This window comes from Periplaneta americana, chromosome 10 (genome assembly GCF_040183065.1).
Source record: "Periplaneta americana isolate PAMFEO1 chromosome 10, P.americana_PAMFEO1_priV1, whole genome shotgun sequence".
Lineage (NCBI taxonomy): Eukaryota > Metazoa > Arthropoda > Insecta > Blattodea > Blattidae > Periplaneta > Periplaneta americana.
The window spans coordinates 13189294-13211719 of record NC_091126.1 but is presented as its reverse complement, the minus strand read 5'-3'; the positions used below and the strand labels follow the sequence as shown (position 1 = coordinate 13211719).

At 36.1% G+C, this 22426-nt stretch overlaps 1 protein-coding gene across 6 annotated transcripts in view; it reads left to right on the top strand.

Moving 5' to 3' along the window:
* Window positions 1-22426, top strand: part of LOC138707444 (titin homolog) — a 421318-nt gene that overhangs the window by 179858 nt on the left and 219034 nt on the right. The window contains exon 1 of one of the 6 annotated variants that reach the window (XM_069836870.1): window positions 16579-16666. The exons of 4 other annotated variants lie outside the window; for them this stretch is intronic. The gene's annotated coding sequence lies outside the window, so the exon portion shown is untranslated. Of the gene's footprint in view, window positions 1-16578; window positions 16667-22426 lie in introns of those variants that run through there. One more of the 6 variants, XM_069836900.1, reaches the window with a different exon arrangement.

The window sequence follows — 22426 nt, the reverse complement described above, 5'->3', positions numbered from 1 at the left end:
TGTGAATGAGCCTTAACTCTGTCCTTGCCAACAAGCTTATCCAGAACACATTGTCACAGAACCGCCCTGAAAAGCGATCCTAGACGAAAATGTGCAGGGAAATATCTTTCATCAAACATCTTCACAGACTGAGCAGACTGGATGACAAAAGCTCAACCGAATAATAACAGACATTTCCCATATTCATTCTGCGTTTAATTTCCTCCCGAGTGTCATTTATATTTGTTACTGTTGCTCCAAAATATTTGAAATTTTCCACCTCTTCAAAGGATAAATTTCCAATTTATGTATTTTCATTTCGTACTATATTCTGATCACGAGACATAATCATATACTTTGTCTTTTCGGGATTTACTTCCAAACTTATCTCTTTACTTGCTTCAAGTAAAATTCCCGTGTTTTCCCTAATAGTTTGTGGATTTTCTCCAAACATATTCACGTCATCCGCATAAACAAGGAGCCGATGTAACCCGTTCAGTGACTATAACCTAATGCTCACCATATAAGAATAAGATAATATTCAGAAATACAAAATGAATCTGATTTTCAAAAAGAATTAAGTGTTGCTATTTTTGTGCCTGTCAGTGTGTATGTGTGTATAATATCAATGCCTTGTAAGGAATGCCTTTTATGTGTAATCCAGAAAGTTGATCTCGTTATTTTCGTGCTTGCTTAAAACTTGTATGAACAGCAATGTCATTTGACGCTCGATAAGGGAACAAAATCTTTGTAGCATGACTGAAACATATGCAGGGTGGAAGTGAAAAAACTCTGTAGATTGAAAGGGGCAATTGAATGCATATATATATATATTATTCGTTTGTAATTAAGTGCATGGTTAATTATAAAATTAGTCCGAAAGTATGCGTAGTTTGGCAACAGCGCGTTGCTGGCTCATCTACGAACGTACACACGCACTTGATCTGAACAGCAGAGTTCCGTCCCTTGGTCACCGCAGTGGGGATGCCAGGCTTCGTAATTGCAGGGAATTTTATTATTTAATTTGCAAGAAAAGCGTCCATTTTATTGAAAAACTGCAAAAAGATTAATCATTCCTTGTTGGTTTGTCTAATGATATGAGCAAAATCAGATCCGTACGAAGAGTGCTTATCGAGTAAAACAGTGTTAACTTAGGGGAAAATTATTTTTTTCCAAGAAAAGTATTCATTGGAGACTAATACAGGGACATCATTTTATTTTTACTTCAATTTTTATTGTACCTGAGTTTTTGAATGTACTTCACTCCCACCCCTTCTACTAATGAAGTTCAATCGTCCTCCACACAGATCCAAGACCGCATATACAGTCATAGTAGCCTTACCATCACAGTACGTTCCAAAAATATGTTCGCGTTTTCCAATGACGAAAGAGCTTTCAATATTGCATCATTTTCGCACAGGTACTGTCGTCCATTTGCCTATGTCGCATTCCGGTTTTCCCCACCTGCTTCTATTCGCCTCTCTGTAAAGGCTAGTGGCTGGGCTGTCTTCGCTCTTTTCTGAGAACATTAATTTCTGTTAGGAATTGGACATCTACGTAATATTATACCCACACAACTGTTTAAAATAACTTAAATAAAAGGACCTCGTTAAGTAATTAACTGTCACGTGATTTCCCTCCTTTCTACGATCCTGCGACATAACCACTTGGACGGACAGTAGATAGCATGTCTGAGTAATTTTATCTTTTCGGATCGGGCAGAAGTGAAGATTGAATTTACAGTACGTAAGGTACTCTTTTACAGAGTAGGTACAGAATTATTTCAACATGAGTTACTAGTACGAAGGACGAAATTGGTAATTGGAATTACACAAATTAGAATTGAAGCCTGTATCGAAATGAACCGCCACCATTTTGAAAAATGTGTTTAAACATCCATATTATGATTATAATTATTTTTCAATTTAACTTCATTCTCTATAGTGTACGCTAATGTGCTATGGACAGTATAATATATACTGCATAATGAATACATCCGTATGGACAGCTCAGTTCGTGAGTAAAAACACTCATTGTTAATACTGTACTGTATTCTGATTAAACAAAAACTTAATGAAAATTATCAAACTCAAAAGCGTGATATTTCCTAGTTTACGTAAATTAATAAACTACTTTTCTTCCCTCCTATAACTAGTAAAGCCATTTGTTTGTATATTACGCCATCGAACTCCAGCCGTGGAAGGGGTAACAACCGTTGATCCAAAGGTATAGCCAGGTTAATATCAGAAATGTCAGTAGAAATAAAGTGATGTCCCTGTATAATGTTGGAATTTTTTGTTGTACTCAATCCAAGGAATAAACTGATAAAATAGGCTAGATTGTTATATCACTCCCACCATCTATGTAGTAACAACTGTGTCGTATTCGGCTGCTTTGGGAGCATAAGATATTTACCAGATATTACAAACGATCGATTTTCACTTTTTCACGGAAATGTATCCAGTAGGCTATTCATAATACCGAAAATGCTGATGTGTTTTATTTATTGTGTACTCCGTCCACGGTTCCTTCGACCTTTAATCAAATATTCACGGTTCCCCTATGAAGAGAGATATTCATCACGCTTGTGTGTGTGTCTCCTTGATCCTTAATGGACATTCTTTGCATTGGTCTGCACAAAGATATGAAAATGATTCTCTTTAAAATGTAGATGTTTAAAGACTTGAAGTCTGGAGGATAAATAAAGTGATATTATGGAGACATAAATTAGATGTCTCTAACTGCCAGCTCGTTATCGTGGCGCGTTTTTGTAATCCTGCCAGAAAAATTCGACGGCGCTCCTGACCGAAGGTCGCGACGTCTTAGGAACCCGCACCGCGCCGCACAGTTTGAAAACCACTTGTCTAGACAGTATGTCCCCAGAATCATTTCTGTTAAAGTTAATAATTACGTAACTAAACTTAAAAATATAAACCTCGTATAAAAGTTTATATCTTAAAAATATTTGTGCGCATTGCGTTGCGAAATGCGTAGTATGTAGGCTATAGGCCTAACTATTGCTAGCAATTACGGAAACGAACTTTTTTTTTATTTTGCAGAACAATAATTACCTACCAAATTATGAATTAAATTACAAAATTCTTAATTGATTTATAAAATTTACGCAATTCTAGTCTGTGAAAGAATGAAACCGTTTAGAGTAGTTTCTGTAATAGTACATTATGCAACGAGCATATAATGATAGTAATTAAGAAGCGAGTATGGATGTTTATGAAACGAGCGCAAGCGAGTTTCATAATTTTCATACGAGCTTCTTAATTACCATTATAGGCGAGTTTCATACGACTTTTTATGCTCGACCATATTTCTAACTTGAAATTATTCAGATGTATACATTTTATTTGTATCTGACAATATCGGAAGTGACCTTGTTCTAGGTCGTGAATTGTGAGATGTGCGCAGACGCGAAAGTATTGATTTTTCCGAGGAACAATAATGTCATTGATCTTGTGTAATCCCGTTAAACTTGGTATAACCTTGATTATTGAATTCGACATTGAAAAACGAGATGACAAATTGAATTTATTTGAATATTATTTACAATTAACGCTAAATATTATAGTAACAGAACATAACCTTCTGCGACAGTATTGGATTTCCAGCCTCCGTGACTTTTCTCTAATTCTCTTTCGATTGCATATCCGAGAATAATCGATACTTGCGGTTTTATAACGGTACAAAGCTGACTTGTTATTGGCTGAACACCTGTAAGCTGAGTTGTCATTGGCTGAAAACACCTGTACCTTAATGAGTAGGTGTACTTTAATGACATGCATTGAAGGACTGCTACCAGGTGTATAATACTACATTTCGGCATGGTCGAGCATAAAAATATTTTTTTCTTTTGAACTATACTTTTCTGTACATTAAGTCACAATTTTAATGAAGTAAATTTATTCGTGACCGAGCGGGCTAGCGGCGTGGTAGAGGGCTAGTCTTGCATTCGGGAGGTCCAGAGTTCGATCCCAGGGGCCGGTAATCCTGAGGTTTTTCATGGTTTCCTCAGTTATTTCAAGGCAAATGCTGCTCTTGAAAGTCCGGCCATGGACGGCGATCCTTCCCTTAATCCTTTCATACATGTGAGTGAATGATTTGTAATGTCTTAAATGTTTGTGTTGTATCGGAGGTGGCCCTGGCATTGAGCTGATCCCTCATCCGGGGAGGCCCTCCATGTCCTTGTGTGATCAAAAAAGTATGTATGTGATCCAATAGATTAATTCCTCTCCCGACAGGTCGCGGCCCTGTAAGGCCCGTATGGTCGTATAAATGAACCTAAAAGGGAGAGGTTAAACAAAGATAAAGAAACAAACAAACAAAGACATTTATTCCTGTCCGACTTGCATAAAAGTAATTTAGATAGGACCATTAGGAGTCGAAATTTGCAATAGGATTTCGTAATTTCCACCTACCTTCACTTAACTGCAAGGTATTGGTAACTTGTTAAGGATTCTCGTATTTGTGTACGCGAGCGCGAATACGCGAATCCCCTAGAGTTCACGTCGCTGCTGCCTAATTGGCAAGCAATCCGATTATTATGAACCACCGGTACTTGACATTTATATGAAATTGGAATATTGATTTCCGTTTGTTGCCAGGTATTATAACACCCTATTACGTTGGGAGAACAGCCATTTCATGCGATGTTGTGCGAAAATACTTAGGCCCGATTGTATAAACCATTTAATCTTAGATCGGAGGTTAAATTGATCCTTGTTTCAGCTGAACTTGGAATTTTGTGTTGTATAAAGTCTAATCTGAGATTAATTTGTCTCAAACTAAAGTCAACTTTGACTGAAGAAATTTCTCCGATTAAGTTAGATGATCCAAGTTCAGTTATTTCTTTTCTGTTTGAAATATACGAGTGACAGATTGTGCAAATAAAATATCCATTATTATTAATATTAATAGATGTGTTAGGTACATTTATATATATATATATATATATATATATATATATATATATATATTTCTTTCAATTTCTTGCCTTAATACACAAAAAGTCTTATATTTTATAAGGCTCTATCGTGTTCAGCAGATCAAATAACATAACCTATAATTATATTATGTTTATAACAACCATTAATTATTAATGGATATGATAGGTACATTCATAAATGTTCAATTAACTGTATTACTAAACGAAAATTGTCGTTTTATAAAGCTTTATTATGTTTAGCAGTATCAAACACCATAACATGATAACAGCTTGGAGAACAGTCAACCTTCTTCTTATTGTCCGCCATTATTTACATTGCAAAAAAAAACAGTGTCTCCAACAGAGTGTAATACGGAAAGTCGCCAAAAAGTAGTTGTAAAGTCGCTAGATTTCTCATTATCAACAAAGAAAGATTAAATGTTGTCACTATGGGGTGCTAAAAAGGTCACTAAATCCCTATTTAAGCAATATAAAAGTTAAAAGAAGTTGTTGTTGAAAGAGAGTTAAAATCGCTAGATTGGCAACACTGAACAATCCTGTCCGCGCATCACGTATTTCACCTGTTTATGCGATGTTGCCAAATCCTTTTCACTTGAACTTAGATTGCATTTGAACCAAGGTAATTTGATTGCAGAAAAGTTTTATAGAATAGAAGAAGTGTCTGAACTCTGTTTACTTTTCGATCTTCGATCAAAGTTGATCTTTAGTCAGGGAGTTTTATATAATTGGGCCTTAATCTGCTTAAACCTTGCTAAAGTCAGACACCTGTCTCATTATTATTATTTTTTGGCATTCTATGTAAACGTTAATAACAAATTTTTGATATAATAAAATTAGGTATGCGAGCAATGCAGAATATAGAGCTTTTTCTTAATTATGCGCACAGTAAATAATGACTTGTTATTTCGGTGCACCATGAGAGCTTTGATGCTTGTAATGTCTTTTGATACTTTTAAATAAAACTAGACATAGGAATATCCTTGATAGCATGATAAAGAAGTATCGAATTGTTGAGGAGGGCATGAAATATACAGTATTGGACAATATGTGTTATACGTTCGGTAATCTTGACAACGATTTTTCCTCCCAGTCAGCGGATCCTGTTGCAGTTACCCTCGTTTGCTCTTTCTCGCCTTCACCTCTTAAGTTTCTCGCGGCCCTGTTGAGCTCACGCTTTCCGATGATTACTTCCCTTCCTTCTGGTTTATCGACCTCCATTTTTGCTCTTGCATTTGTCTCCCAAAGGACTGTTCATTAGTCACATCTCAATGTTGACCGTGGCTGGAATTCCCGATATTTTAAAATTATTGATTTCTTCAATTATTTTTTTCAGCTGAAGTCCTTTGGGTTTCTGTCACTAGAGAGTTCTTAAAATTTATATTTTCCCCACCATTCATAAAATATTTTAGTGTGATACCTCTTGCACCAAAGGGGAGATCTATAACTGAAACTTGATTAATACATTTCAGTATTATTTGTAGTTATCTTGGTAATAATGAACAGTTTGATTCGTAGACACTTTGTTTTTCAGCATTAACTTACAATGGCTGTATGAGACGATTCGAAGAAACCGTCAGGATGTAGACCTTCGGCTTCCCCTCCTACCAATAATGCATAACACAATATCAATACGGCGGTTGCTGTCGTCTGCGATACAACGAACATTTTTGTTGATTTTCGAGTTCGTTATTTTTTTCTGGTTATTATATGTTTATATAAATTGTGTTAACTCTCGTTAAGTGGTTTTATATCTTATTTTATCAGTCTTAGTTATTATTTTATTATTGTTATTATTATTATTAATTAATTAGTATTACTATCTTTGTATTATCTCCGTCACTGTTATACTGTTATTATTATTTCTATCATCAACATTATTGTTCATTTCTGTAAAATTTATGTAGACTCTACTGGACTGTACCCGAGCACGAGCATATGCTCATTTCGGGTATCTATTCAAATGTACCATTTCAAATGTAAATTATGAATACATTTGAATTTGAATTTGATAAAGTTACTATCTTCCGCCCTCGTTCCAGTAGGAACTTGTGATGGGACTATACAAATAAGTTATACTAAGACTTCGGTAGATTGAAGGCAAAATTGTGCAGTGTGTGACATCTAGGCCCGATTGTATAAACCATTTAATCTTAGATCAGAGGTTAAATTGATCCTAGTTTCAGCTGAACCTGGAATTTTGTGTTGTATAAAGTCTAATCTGAGATTAATTCGTCTCAAACTAAAGTCAACTTTGACTGAAGAAATTTCTCCGATTAAGTTAGATGATCCAAGTTCAGTTATTTATTTTCTGTTTGAAATATACGAGTGACAGATTGTGCAAATAAAATATCCGTTATTAATAATATTAATAGACATGTTAGGTACATTTATATATATATTTCTTTCAATTTCTTGCCTTAATACACAAACATTTTTATATTTTATAAGGCTCTATCGTGTTCAGCAGTATCAAATAACATAACCTATAATTATATTATGTTTATAACAACCATTAATTATTAATGGATATGATAGGTACATTCATAAATGTTCAATTAACTGTATTACTAAACGAAAATTGTCGTTTTATAAAGCTTTATTATGTTTAGCAGTATCAAACACCATAACATGATAACAACTTGGAGAACAGTCAACCTTCTTCTTATTGTCCGCCATTATTTACATTGCACAAAAAAAAAACAGTGTCTCCAACAGAGTGTAATACGGAAAGTCGCCAAAAAGTAGTTGTAAAGTCGCTAGATTTCTCATTATCAACAAAGAAAGATTAAATTTTGTCACTATGGGTGCTAAAAAGGTCACTAAATCCCTATTTAAGCAATATAAAAGTTAAAAGAAATTGTTGTTGAAAAAGAGTTAAAGTTGCTATATTGGCAACACTGAACAAACCTGTGTAACATGGTCCGCGCATCACGTATTTCACCTGTTTATGCGATGTTGCCAAATCCTTTTCACGTGAACTTAGATTGCATTTGAACCAAGGTAATTTGATCGCAGAAAAGTTTTATACAATAGAAGAAGCGTCTGAACTCGGTTCACTTTTCGATCTTCGATCAAAGTTGATCTTTAGTCAGGGAGTTTTATACAATTGGGCCCTAGTGTTGCCAACTCAGCGGTTTTCCCCGCTAGATTTAGCGTTTTTCGTTGTTAGTTTAGCGGGTAAAATTTATGAAACTTATATTGCTGATACAGGGATTTAGCTGGTATTTTGAGCACTCATGGCGGCAAAATAATCTAATTTTACATTGACAATATAGCAGTTTAGCGGTTTCTGCACGGTTTCACAGCGGGTTTTTAAGAATCGAGTTGTAATGATAATAATAATAATAATAATAATAATAATAATAATAATAATAATAATGGTTTATTTTAACTGACAGAGTTAAGGCCATTCGGCCTTCTCTTCCACTCAACCAGTATGATAAAAAATTACTACAGTGCTATGAATATAACATAATTAATACAATACAATACAATACAATTCAAAGCAATACAATACTACAAATACAAGACAATATAATACTTAATTAATATAATAAAATGACAATTCTTTTCGTTTACACAACACCAATAAAATAATTATGTAATAATAATAATGATAATGATAATAATAATAATAATAATAATAATAGTAATGATAGTCATATCTAAATTAAATTAAATTATTAAGCTCGATCACAAGTATAATTTCAATTTGACTGCGCCCGTAAGAAATCGTTTAGCCTTTTCTTGAAAGTGATTATTGTCTGGCAGCCCCTAATCTTCTGAGGTAGAGAATTCCATTCACGGGGAACTGAGACAGTAAAAGAGGATGAATAGTGGGATGTTCTATGGGCAGGAATTGCTAGGATTTGGCTCTCCTGTGACCTGGTGTTTAGATTGTGACTGGAGGATAAGTAGTTAAACCGGGAACGAAGATAATTTGGAGTAGAAGTGTGGAGAACTCGAAACAGAAGAGAGAGCGAATGAAGTGTTCTACGGTTACTAAGTTGCAGCCAGGATAAAGATTTGAATGAGGGTGTAATGTGGTCAAATTTGTGAGCATTACTGATGAATCTGACACACATATTGCGTTGCTGTAAACACTGGTGACATCTTTGTGTCTGTTTTCGCTGGGCTCTCTGTCTTAATGTGTGCGTGTTCGTGTGTCTTTGTGCGTGTCTGTGTGTGGATGCCTCTGTGTCTGTGCGTGCGTGCATGCGTGCCCCTGAATCTGTGTGTGTAGTACGTAGAAAATCGACCATTGTTGGAGTTCATTGCTGCTGCAGTTTCTGTGTACCCTGGTTAAAATTACTAGTCCTCACGGATCTATGTTGGGACGCGTTGTCATGGCAACCGTTCGTATGGTCCAACCCGAAGCCATGACATTACGCGCTGTTGCCAGCTCTTGTATCTATTTGTTAGCAGTTTGCCTTGCATTTAACTATATACTTACAGTCTTACTAATAAACCGTGTATAGTTTTTATACCAGACTTATGCAGAGTTGAGACAGAAAACGTTACTAATAAACCGTGAATAAGCTATGGACGTATAAACAGGCTGTAACTATACAATGGGAATTGCTTTGCAGTAGTTATATACACGAAACTCCTTGTTTAAGCGTTGTATATGGCAAAAAAATGGCCGCCCCTCTAACAGCTGTTCGTATCGACTGTCATTTTATGATGATGGTTACCTTGTAACCACAGAAGAACAAACCAAAGATCATAGAATTATTAGAATAATATTTTGTAGCTTGTACTCTTGACCAAAATGTAGTGTGGCAATCGATTAGAGCCAGTTGTACTATCGATATTTAACACGCCACACTAGAGCGCTCTACCGGATGTAACAGAGAACCTCAGATATTCTATTACCTTTCGTAACGAAGTAATTACGAAACTATGACGTAGCTGTGTAATAGTTGTACTGTTATACACGACGTATGTAGTGATTATTAGTAAGGAATTTACACACGACGTATAAACGAGCTACTCATTGTATAAGTATAAGACAGTTAAACGTCTGTATATAGAATTTTTATTAGTAAGACCGTTACAGTCTTACTAATAAACCGTGTATAGTTTTTATACCAGAATTCCAGAGTTGAGACAGAAAACGTTACTAATAAACCTTGAATAAGCTATGGACGTATAAACAGGCTGTAACTATACAATGGGAATTGCTTTGCAGTAGTTATATACACGAAACTCCTTGTTTAAGCGTTGTATATAGCGAAAAAATGGCCGCCCCTCTAACAGCTGTTCGTATCGACTGTCATTTTATGATGATGGTTAACTTGTAACCACAGAAGAACAAACCAAAGATCATAGAATTATTAGAATAATATTGCTGTAGCTTGTACTCTTTGACCAAAATGTAGTGTGGTAATCGATTAGAGCCAGTTGTACTATCGATATTTAAAACGCCACACTACAGCGCTCTACCGGATGCAATAGAGAACCTCAGATATTCTATTACCGTTCGTAAGGAAGTAATGACGAAACTATGACGCATCTGTGTAACAGTTATACTGTTATACACGACGTATGTAGTGATTATTAGTAAGGAATTTACACACGACTTATAAACGAGCTACTCGTTGTATAAGACAGTTAAACGTCTGTATGTAGAGTTTTTATTAGTAAGACCGTTACTACATTCAACGAGCTGGGCCTGCGACTCTTTATTTGTGTTTCATTTTGAGATGTCTTTTGTGGTTTCAGCATTGTGATACGTGTTGGTTTTTGCGAATCTACAATATCCGAACATTTCTGTAACTGCAGCTTATGTTTTACGTACTATAATATAGCCTACTTATGTCATTATCGCTACTAGCATTTTGACCATTTAACTTCTTCCAGTCCCACCGCTGTAGAGTAGCGGTTAGTCTGCCAGACCGTGACACGAGCGGGCCCGGATTTAAATCCTGGTTGGGACAATTCACCTGGTTGAGGTTTTTCCGGGGTTTTCCCTCAACCCGTTAAGAGAAAATGCTGAGTAACTTTCGGTGTTGGACTCCGGACTCACTTCGCTGACGTTATCACTTTCATCTTACTCAGATGCTAGATAGCCATAACGGGCTTTTTTCGTAGAAAAGTGTTGTGTAGACAATAGGTACAAATTTTCCATGGAATGTGTTTCGATTGTAATTCATTCCTTATTCAGTGTTGCGGGAAACATTAACTGCCACTGGCTTAGCTCAGTCGGCTAAGACGCTTGCTTGCCGGTCCAGAGTTGCGCTCGGGAGCGGGTTCGATTCCCGCTTGGGCTGATTACCTAATTGGGTTTTATCAGAGATTTTCCCAAACCGTAAGGCAAATGTCAGGTAATTTATGGCGAATCCTCTGCCTCATCTCGCCAAATACCTTCTCACTATCACCAATCCCATTGACGCTTAATAACCTCGAAGTTGATACAGCGTCGTTAAATAACGAATTAAAAAGAAACATATCAACTTCTCAAAATTAGATAACTTTACATAGAACCGATACTAGATTTTACGAATATTAGTACAGACCCAGAAACAAAATTTGGGCCACCCGAATTTTCCAAGTTCTCATTATAATGCTCATTTTCAGTGCTTAATTTAGGCCCAAATTTTGTTTCTAGGTCTGTAAATGTTTGGTAATATTTTTTCACGTATTGAGAGCATATTTAAATCCTTATTACAGCAGTTTATGAAGCATGAACTTCGTAACTCGAGTTATGAAACACTGTTAGTTTCGTATGCTATATTTTCTGTGGTAAACACTGTTTTGAAGTTTACGAATTATTGCGGGCTGAAATTCATGTTGCACAGAACATAAATTGATAAAAGTCTGCTGTGTGCTTTCATCTCCCCTTCGAAACTGCGTCGTAGGTTGTGCCTCCACTTTCCATTAAGCTTCCGAATCCCTATGACTTTGTGTGACGTTGTTTTTCTCGTTGAGATGAGAATTGACGTGTTGTTATTATTACCTTGAAACTACAAACACGCTTGTGCATAAAAATAACAGAATTGAATTGGTTATTTGAGAAACCACACAAGTCAATTTTTAGCCAAAACGAGTTTATTGCGTTTTTCGCATCAATATATGTATTTGCATGTGTGTAGGAGAAAGTAGATATTTCATTTCATTTCATTTCATTCATTCATTGCTGCCCAAGGCAGGTCTTTCACTGCAAACCCAGCTTTCTCCAATCCTATTTTATGAAGTGATGTCATGATAGTATTTCCGTGAAGAGGATGAAATCAAAAGATTTTATGAAGATATATTTTCCTCGCCTAGTCGTAAAAAGAGATGGCGAATCCGAGGAGCTGAAGTGTGGATTTCAATAAGATATCAGTGTTTTCACTTTCAAACGTTTTAGATTTTGTCTTCTTTTTGTAGTATGAAGGACAAAATATATTATGTACTAAATTTGTACTTGCATAGCGTTTGTCAATAGCTTACATACGAAATAAAGACAAACTATTCTAATTTTTTACTGTCAATATTTTACCTATTTGAGAAACAAAACGAACTTTAGAGCACCCTGACGCTCTCAAATATGCTTAAAATTTGCTTTAATATATTTAGAAATGTCGCATTTCAAATTGGAAATTAATCCTAAACAGATAAGAACGTACATCCAATATTTATAAGCTGCAGAGAGTTTTTTTTTCTCTCAACATTTTAAGCTAAGGACGTATGGTTTCTCAATCGAGTCAATTTCACACCGTTCTGTTGAGGGGGGAAAAATGGCCTTTTCAGTCGTTTCATTACGAAGTTGGTAATGATTCAAACAAAATTACACGAAAGTGAAATTCCTCCTTACGTCAATTTCGTGTTTATACGTTGTATTAGATATGAAAGTCGTACAGCGTGTGGATGAAAGTGTCACGTTATTTCTGCAGTGCCTCGAAAAAGTGACATAAGTCAGTTTCCACAAACCTTTTTTGATAATTTATTGACAACTTACGGAACATCTGCTCGCTTGTAAAAAGAGACATACAGAAAAAAATCAAATCAACATAAACCAGTGTAAGTTGTTAATAAATTATCAAAAAAAGGTTTATGGAAACTGACTTATGTCACTTTTCCCAGGCACTGCAGATTTCTTCACCCATTTCGACGACCCGACGACATAACCACTCGGACGTAGGGTAGTTGACAGTGATGAAAGTAGCGGTAGATTTAAAATATTCATTAGCTTGTGCAATTGGGTTAGTAAATGCCCAGATCACATAAAGATTGCTCATTCCTATGTTAAAATCGGTTGCACTTTGAAGAGAACAACCGCCAGGATCGCCACCCGTCCGCCGTAAACGAACACGAGATGGCAGTATAGTCGCTAATGCAATTCAAATGGGAGTTATGACGTGACTCCTTATGTAACAACTAGATGGCAGCATACAGTGTATTCCGAATCTCACCAGTCCGGTGGCATCAATGACGTCACGTTGCAGCGAAATAAGGAACAAAACTGCTGGAAGGATCGATGGCTGTCATGGCGATTGTACAAGTTGTTGTCTGTGCTACGCTAGCAAAATTTTGCGAAATTTTCGTACTGCCGTCTCGTTCAAAGAAAAGATAGCATAAACAATTTATTTCTTGAACCGGTAGTAATAACTGGTCCGTTGACATGTTCGCTCATAAGCCATTAACATATTGTTTTTACGTTGTGCTCATTACAAACAATACAGCAGAACTAAAGCAGAACACACCGCCATGACACAACAGTGCACGATGTCATTCGTCTGCTAATTCCCGCCCTATACAAGAACCAATCAGATTCACTGATGGCGGCTGATGGAGACTGCCACCACCTCTGCAAGTTGATGGCACCGGTGCGACACCGGTGGAGCATCAATGACGTCATCGGTGGAATTCGGAACACCGTGACGCCATCGGATTGCTCACCGGTGAGATTCGGAATACGCTCATAGTAAACCTGACAAAAGTTGTTAACGTCAAAGCATATAACGCCGAGCAATCTGGGTATATTATGACCTAGGGTAAATGTCATATGCAAACATCAGAGTTTGATAGAATACGGCAGTAATTGAATTGAAGAGAAGATGTATTATGATAAAATGAATACAGAGAGATTAGGGTGAATACCCTACATTTGAGGAGGTAAGAAATCCGTTGATCTTCAGCACGATGTAAGCATTGGTATCTGAGTACAAGAAAAACGTTCCACAGATTGTGTTCACAACGGTATAATGAGTTGCGGTGCCTCCGGCAAAGAATGAATTTGCGGTCTGAGGAAGGTGGAAGATGTTTTGTCTTCGTTCTCTCTTAACAAAATAATGATATCACTATATCATCGAATCACGCGTGGACGCCAAGCTATGTTCCGTCTTCAGTACAAACCGTTAAAAGTACCACGTGCGGTCTTGGGCAGCGTTCTACGGGATCCTCCATATATGACACCACAGGATCGGCGACAATTTCTGTAATTTATAAAATTAATAGGCTGCTTATCACAAAGTTTTGAGTTACGGCAGTTAAACAACCCTAACAAGAGTGCATACATTGGAAGTACCACTATCGATGCTCTGTTCCAAACATAAGATAAGTTAGAATTACAAGTATGTACACGTATCGTGCTTCAGTTAGCCTATCCATAAAACTGTTGAATCTGATTTACCGCAAACTGAAACTTAATTTAATAGAATTTTGTCGAAGAAATGTGGAGTTTTAATGTTCGATGTTTTCACACACGTCTCACACGACAGTTCGAATTTCAGTTTTTTTTTTTTTTGGGAGGGGGGTATGATTAAAACATGTGTACAAAAATCATAACAATATAAAACTATAACTTTCGTTAATTTTGTTACAAGAAACAATTACGAACATTCTGAAATTCTTAAAAGTTTATTTGATTGTCTTTGTTTATCGCACGATGCTATTGGTGTGTACTTAATGTACAGTAGGCCTACTTCGTTTTTCTGAGGTTTTCACTGGCTATAAGACGGAGTTCAGATAATACTATAGCTCAGTGGTCGTCAGCACTCGCTGAAATGGGCAAAAGGTAAGCGGAGCCATCCCGTGTGCCCCGTCGTGCAGCAGGAAGAGGTAGAGAGCATACCCTCTAGCAGCTACGAATGCAACATAGTGCAGTGTGTTCTCCTCGGGGAAGAGACACTAGCCCCAGGGTGCTCTGTGGTGAAAACCGCTGCGTATAGCTAATCCTCCACCCCATTTCGCCGAAAATCATCTCCTTATCACCAATTCCATCGACGCTAAATGGCAATAAAATACTTTGTAGCAGTATTGTGTTCTCTTGTTACACAATGTGACCACAGTTTAAAATACTTTGCATTTCTCAAAGTTTGAAATATGTAGGTTTTCTTTGAAGAACTGTTTTAAGTTTGAATTTTACTTTTTCATTGACAGGATTATCAGCAACTTCTTAATTTTCCGAAATATTCTGTATTCGTTTCAAGATTGGAAGTAGTATCCAGAAGGTGTTAAGCCTTCGAAATTATTTGCTGTTTACGAAATACGGAGTCCGTCAAAAAATGTGTACACTCTTTGTCAGACTGTATCGGGATATTGTTGCGTTATGCCAACGGCGAACATTTTGAACATCTAAAGCATGGGTGTCCAAACGCCTATAGAACCAGGAGATATTGCACGTCAAGCATGCTCTGCTAAGGTCAATAACTTTCCATATAAAATAGGGAAAACGACCTTAAAGAATATGAGCTGCGGGTTGCTTACGCCAGGGGTTACCTCGTAATCGTTAAAATTGGACATCTATGATATAATGTAACCATGTGCTTAACTGAAGACAGTACTACATGTGTGATCAGTATTTAAATGTGAAACAAACACATAATAAATAGTTTTCGTTTCTTAAAGAGTGTGTACATTTTTGGCGGGCTCTGTATATTGGAAAAATCTCATGAATCCAGACATTGTAGTTTTAATGGCAACTGTATCTTAGCCATTGAAGTTGTTTGTAAAGCAAGTCCATTCATACCGTAAATATTTCGACTGCGAATGAATAGGAATATCTCGGCCGCTTAGCTTCTTCGATATTGCATATTAACCTGGCATTGCTTTTCAGTAAAATTGGATGGCTCCTTCGTATAACCCCTGATCACATATTATGACAGATTGATCAGTCTAATGGGCTTTCAATGCAATCACTTTCATAATTTTCCCTATGCTGTCATGTTATAACCTTTATGGAATTTCATGAAGCAATTGTACTTCCATCTAGCGGTCGTTACCAAAAAAAAAAATGCGTCTTCGACGGTGGAAACTGGTGGTTGTTCTCATTTTATGTTGCCATTTCATAACATGGGAATGGCCAATCTGATATAATTGTGATCAAGGGTATAAACCTGTAGTCCGTGGTGTAATTTATTTATCCGTTACAGCGAAATTGCGTATTGAATGCTTTCTATATGGAAACTTCCTGTTCGATTAGAAGATCTGAGACGGGAAATAAGTTATCAACTGATATGATTATCGCGTTGAGTCATTTTTTGCAATGCACTTTGTGAGAAATTGTGACTTACAGTTTATATCGGGAATAAAACAATTGAGACACGAAATGTCAACATCCGCATATGAGCGATAAACAGTAAATGCTTAAAATAAAGCAGTAGCTGGTACGCAGGTGTCTCTGAAGTCGAGGACTATCCACGTCATTTATTACTCATTGCTGCTTGCTTTGTGCCGCACGGAGAGATTGGCCTCAGACGCTGACTGGTGCTGGAGAACTTGGTTTGCCTAGGACAGTGGTGATTGGTGAGTGTTGTGCCTGCAGCCTCGGGGTGGGTCTTGCGTGCGTGCATGGTCCCTCTCGCACTCGTGCTTGCTCTTCCCCACGTGCTCTTCATATTGTTCGCAAGCTACTGCATTATCCACACTAGAAAGAGTGAAATTTGTCACGCCAAGAAAATTATCAGAGCGGTAACGTTACTGACGTGTGTATAATCGGAAAGTACTCGTTTCGATTCCAGTGCCAGCACATTCGTCGTCAACAAACAGGAATTAAGCTTTGCTAGTAGGTATATCTTATTCGACAACAAACAATTTTTGAAAAAATGTTTGTTTGTTTGCGATATTTGTTTTAAGCATTGTGTTTTTCATTCTGAAAACTTCTAGAATTAATTTATATTTTCGTAATTACTATTCTCTGAATAGTCGGCTGTACTTTAAGTGTTTCTTCTAATATTTACGTATTTTTCTTCTATCGCAAAGAGAGTACCGGTATCCAGTAATTTTTCAGAAAAGGTGTTTTGTTTGAGAGTCCGAACTTCATTGCTACTGCACACTGGAGAGGTATGTGTTATGCTAATTTATTGTGGAATATTTCTGCACTAAATTAGTTATGCTATTCTGTTCAGTGTTTTTAATATTTCGAGTTAATATTGTAATTTTACGAACGAAATTTTATTTGATAGCCCATACACTCGTAGAAACCAGATCCTTGTTTTACTTTTCTTTCGTAAATTCAGCGAGAAAGAATCCGATGAATTCAATCTATGTAGAGTCATGACGTCAGCAATTAATAAGATACATCAGCGGTTTTTTAATTAGCGAAAGATTCGACTCTTTGAAATCTATATCACTTCAGTTATTCACAGCATTTTTGATGTCGGTGTAACCTAACCTGAAATAACATCATCAAACTATTAATCAGAAACATCGGCCTCACAGCTTGATGGATCTGACGCCAAATGATTGTTTCCATCTAAGATCCATAATCAATTAAAATGGCTTGATGTATTTCTTCTTTCTTTTTATGAACGCTTTGCCGAATATACGGTGTTATCGAATCCATCTATGAATTTACGAACTCGCACATTGGTTCGTGTGCCAAAAAATTGACTTTTATAATGTAGATCACAACATGAGACATGCTCTTTACCATCTTCTCAGTGTGCCATAACCGCACGTCGGATATGATAAACCGTTATAGTTAACTCAACCGATAATAATATACTTGGTAGTTTGTCAGCTGGTAGTGGTGGTAGGAAAAGTAATGTAGTGGAAACGTCATGTTTCGGGAGAAGCTTTGGAATGTTGCGAATGTTGTGGGAACTAGAGAAAAATTTGACCCAGTATTTCCCCAGAAAAGCTACACCAAAGAAGTCACAATTTTCTTTTGCTTGACTGACTTCTGTGCGCTGTATATAGACCTACGGTCTTACTAATAAAAACTCTATATACAGACGTTTGACTGTCTTATATTTATACAATGAGTAGCTCGTTTATAAGTCGTGTGTAAATTCCTTACTAATAATCACAACATACATCGTGTATAACAGTATAACTGTTAACGCAGCTACGTCATAGTTTCGTCATTACTTCATTACAAAAGATAATAGAATATCTGAGATTCTCTATTGCATCCGGTAGAGCGCTCTAGTGTGCCGTATTAAGTATCCATAGTACAACTGGCTCTGATCGATTACACACTATATTTTGGTCAAAGAGTACAAGCTACAGCAATAGTCTATTATTCTACTTATTCTGTGCTCTTTGGTGTGTTCTTCTGTGGTTACAAGGCATCTATAATCATAAAATGACAGTCGATACGAACAGCTGTTAGAGGGGCGGCCATTTTCTCTCTATATACAACGTTTAAACAAGGGGTTTCGTTTATATAACTATTGCAAGGCATCTCCCATTGTATACTTACAGACTGTTTATACATCCATCGCTTATGCATGGTTTATTAGTAACGTTTTCTGTCTCAACTCCGCATAAGTCTCGTATAAAAACTGTACACGGTTTATTAGTAAGATCGCTAGTAATGAACTTGTTATAAATATGGCAAACTTGTTACAAATAATAATAATAATAATAATAATAATAATAATAATAATAATAATAATAATGATTTATTTAACCTGGCAGAGTTAAGGCCATACGGCATTCTCTAACACTCAACCAGGAGTAAAAACTGCGCTATAGAAACACTACAAATTTACAAAGTACACACAAAACTGAATAAGATAATAATAATAATAAAATGTAAACAACAAGTAAGAAGAAATCAGACATAATATATAACATACAGAAAGAAAGAAAAAAGCATAATAAAATGTGAACAGCAGGTCAAAAATAAATGAGGCCTACAAAGTATAAAAAAATAAGAATTATTGATAATAATAATAATAATAATAATAATAATAATAATAATAATAAATAAAATAATAATAACAGGCCTAATAGCAATAATAATACTAATAGTAGTAATACAATAGTGCAGTACAAAGCATACAACGAATACAATATTTTTAAGTATACACAGTATACACAAATGTGATACCCGAGTAGTCCAGGTAGCAATACTATGGAAACTGATCATTTCCATAATATAATTCGTTCTGGATCTCTCACGTGTTATGTTTGTAATTAGTCTACTAGTTAGTAACAAGTAAGATGCTGCTGCAACAGTGCATTAGAATATCAAACGATTATTATGTTGCAAGCTTTTGTGACTGCAAACTAAATCCGCGTGTTATCATTAAATACATCTCACAGAATCCAGTGAATCAAAGGAAAATTGTACCTTCTTTGGTGTAGCTTATCTGGAGAATTGCCAATTTGATAAACCGAATACTACGATTTTAAGAGCATGTAACCTCAGTCGCTCAGTATCGATTTAGTCAACATATTTCTATTCAAATGCCAGATATAATGGTTGAGGATCATCGTGTTGATGTTTTATCCCCATACAGTACAGGTTGCATTATCGTTCACCTCTAGTATTAGTATTAGTATTTATTTATTTAACCTGGTAGAGATAAGGCCATCAGGCCTTCTCTGCCCCTCTGCCAGGGGATTACAACTATAATATGAAGAATAAAATTACAATTAATATTAAATTTACAATTACAATTACAATAAAAATTATAAAGTACGACATGATTACCTGATTAATGAAAGCTAGACAATTTATCATAGAAGTTAAGAAGAAAGAATATTTCTGTATTTACTGAATTACAAATTAAACCTAGAATAACAAAATTTTATAGTGATGAAATTACCATATATTGAGATATTTTGTGATAGATTAAGAGAACTATTTACAAGAAACCATGTCTGAACGAGTCTCAATCAATTACTAACCAAGTGCCTAGTAAGTTTGCGTTTGAATTCAATTTTATTTCGACAGTCCCTGATGCTAGCAGGTAACGAATTCCAGAGTCTTGGCAGGGCTATTGTGAAAGAGGATGAGTATGAGGAGGTGCGATGGGATGGTATTGTTAGTATTGTTTCATGGCGAGAGCGTATGTTCAGATTGTGCCTCTACTGAGGCGTGTCATGAAACGAGAAGACGTCATTTCGGTAACTACTGGGACATAATTTATATATGCTTAGGAACATTTTGAACCGGTAGTAAACTAGTGAATTCCTTAATATTGTTGAAGATGTCATAAATTTCGTTTGTGTATTGTTCAGTGGTGGAGAGAGTGAGATGATATGATTCTTAAAGAAATGTGATTGATTTTTACTTCATCATTAGTGAAAATATGATTCTGGACAATAATTATTTCGTAATTTTAATGAAAATACAAATTTTTGTAATATCCCTTCTATTGGGAAAGCAGATTTGTGCGTGCCCTTTATATGTTCGTGGACATAGATTTATCGTAAAGTATTGGTCGGATTTTCTCCACATTCCTTTTCATTGGAAACTACAGTTCAAAACCTTAAGGCTGAGCTCTTAGTACTAGGCTACTTCAAACGGTACCCTGGAGACCAAGGCAGTGCCATAACTAAATCTGAGATAGATACCTGAATCATTTGATTGAAGCCCAGACATTTTACATATAGGAAAATCAGGCAACCAGGCACCTCTACAGAGAAATTTACTAGAACTTCAAGCGTAGCGTCATTTCAACATTTTCAGTTTTGTTGTGAATGCTCACATTTAAAGACATTTATTTTAACAATATTTCCGTTCTCGTTTTCGTTGTCGTTTCCGTTCCCGGTTTATTGTGAACCAGCCTTAACAGTGTCTCGCAGATAGAATCACCAAAATAAGAACAAACTCTATTCTAAGTTCACTTTTCCGTTGTGCATACTTACCATGTGTGCTTTTAAAGGAATCCTGAAGCTTTCCACGAGGCACAATTTAATTTTGTAGCGTGAAAGGACGCCACAATTTGTTTAGAAAGAAGACTACGAGCGTTTGAAGCTAGTGGGTGTATTTTTATTTCCTTACCCTTTAAATACTTTGAAAATCGTCGTAAATTCTATTACTGTTCATGCTATCGTATTCATATTAAGAGACTTCTCTCGCTGGTGACGTCACGTACTACAGAGCAGTCAGTCAGTCAGTCGGTCGGAGTGGCGCTACCTGAAACATTCTGCATGCTACAAACCGTATGGGCTTCATGAAAGTTCAGCCGAAGCGCATAGTCCATGGTCTCTGTTCATAATACAATATACACATAACCCAGGCATTTTCCGGTCTGTGGCCAGGCGTTGCTCTGCATTTATAGTGCGTCGTACTGATTCCGCGAATTTGACCTTTGAACTATGCTCTAGGCATACCGTAGAGATTATATGAGTAATTGAGAGCGTATTTATTTCAATGTTTGAATTGTAGTAGAGCAATTACTATTATTTTAGTGAAACGATGGGTGTTTGGTATACTGTTAGAGTATTATTACCGAAGGTGACTAAGTCAATCATGAGTGCTTTTAAACATATCGTCAGCATTTATCATCATCTTTACCTCCATTTTCTTCACTGTGTGCTTTTTCGTGCCTGGTTTCATGCGAGTTTTAAACAAATTTAAAATACCAAAAAGATTACTGTGTGTTTTAAAGTAAAACTGTTAATTGTAGATGTTTAGCTGTGTTATAGCTCGGGTTTATCATTCCGCGTTGTCGGGTTCGATCCTCTGCTCAGATGGAAGATAAACAGAGTTGCTATTAGTTTGGTTTACCGATATAAAGACGCGCGAGTCCTCTGTATATTGTCCAGTCATACAGTCTTAAGGTTTTCGTCCATTTTAAATATTGCCCATTAATATCATAGGTCTACAAATATTTTGTCCATTTTCTTTGGCCACATTTTTTGTTCTTTTTTTTCTAAAGTCCATTTAAAATTTTGTCCATACAGCTAAATACAAGACAAATTGAATTGCAGTTAATATAAAACTATTTCATCATTATTGAATGTGTTTTCTTGTGGTTTCCATGATAGTGAAATCATCTCTTAATGAGGAAACAAATTTATACAGTACAATTTCAAAGACATAATGACGTATTTACTTCCTTAGTCTAAAGGCAAGGATAATTGTTTATAACAATTACACATCGGTTGCACTCATTCAGCAAAGAATGGAGACCAATTGTATTCGCAGTGCGAAAATCGCGATATATGTAATGCTCATTATGTCACAAATAGGAACATACATGTTTGTTTTCATGTATTTAAGGAAGGTAAGCACACGAATGTTGGGACTAGAGCTGAAGGTGCGAAAACCGTTGTAGCGAACAACACCCAAATGAACCTCCCCCAGCCCTAATAAGGGAAGAA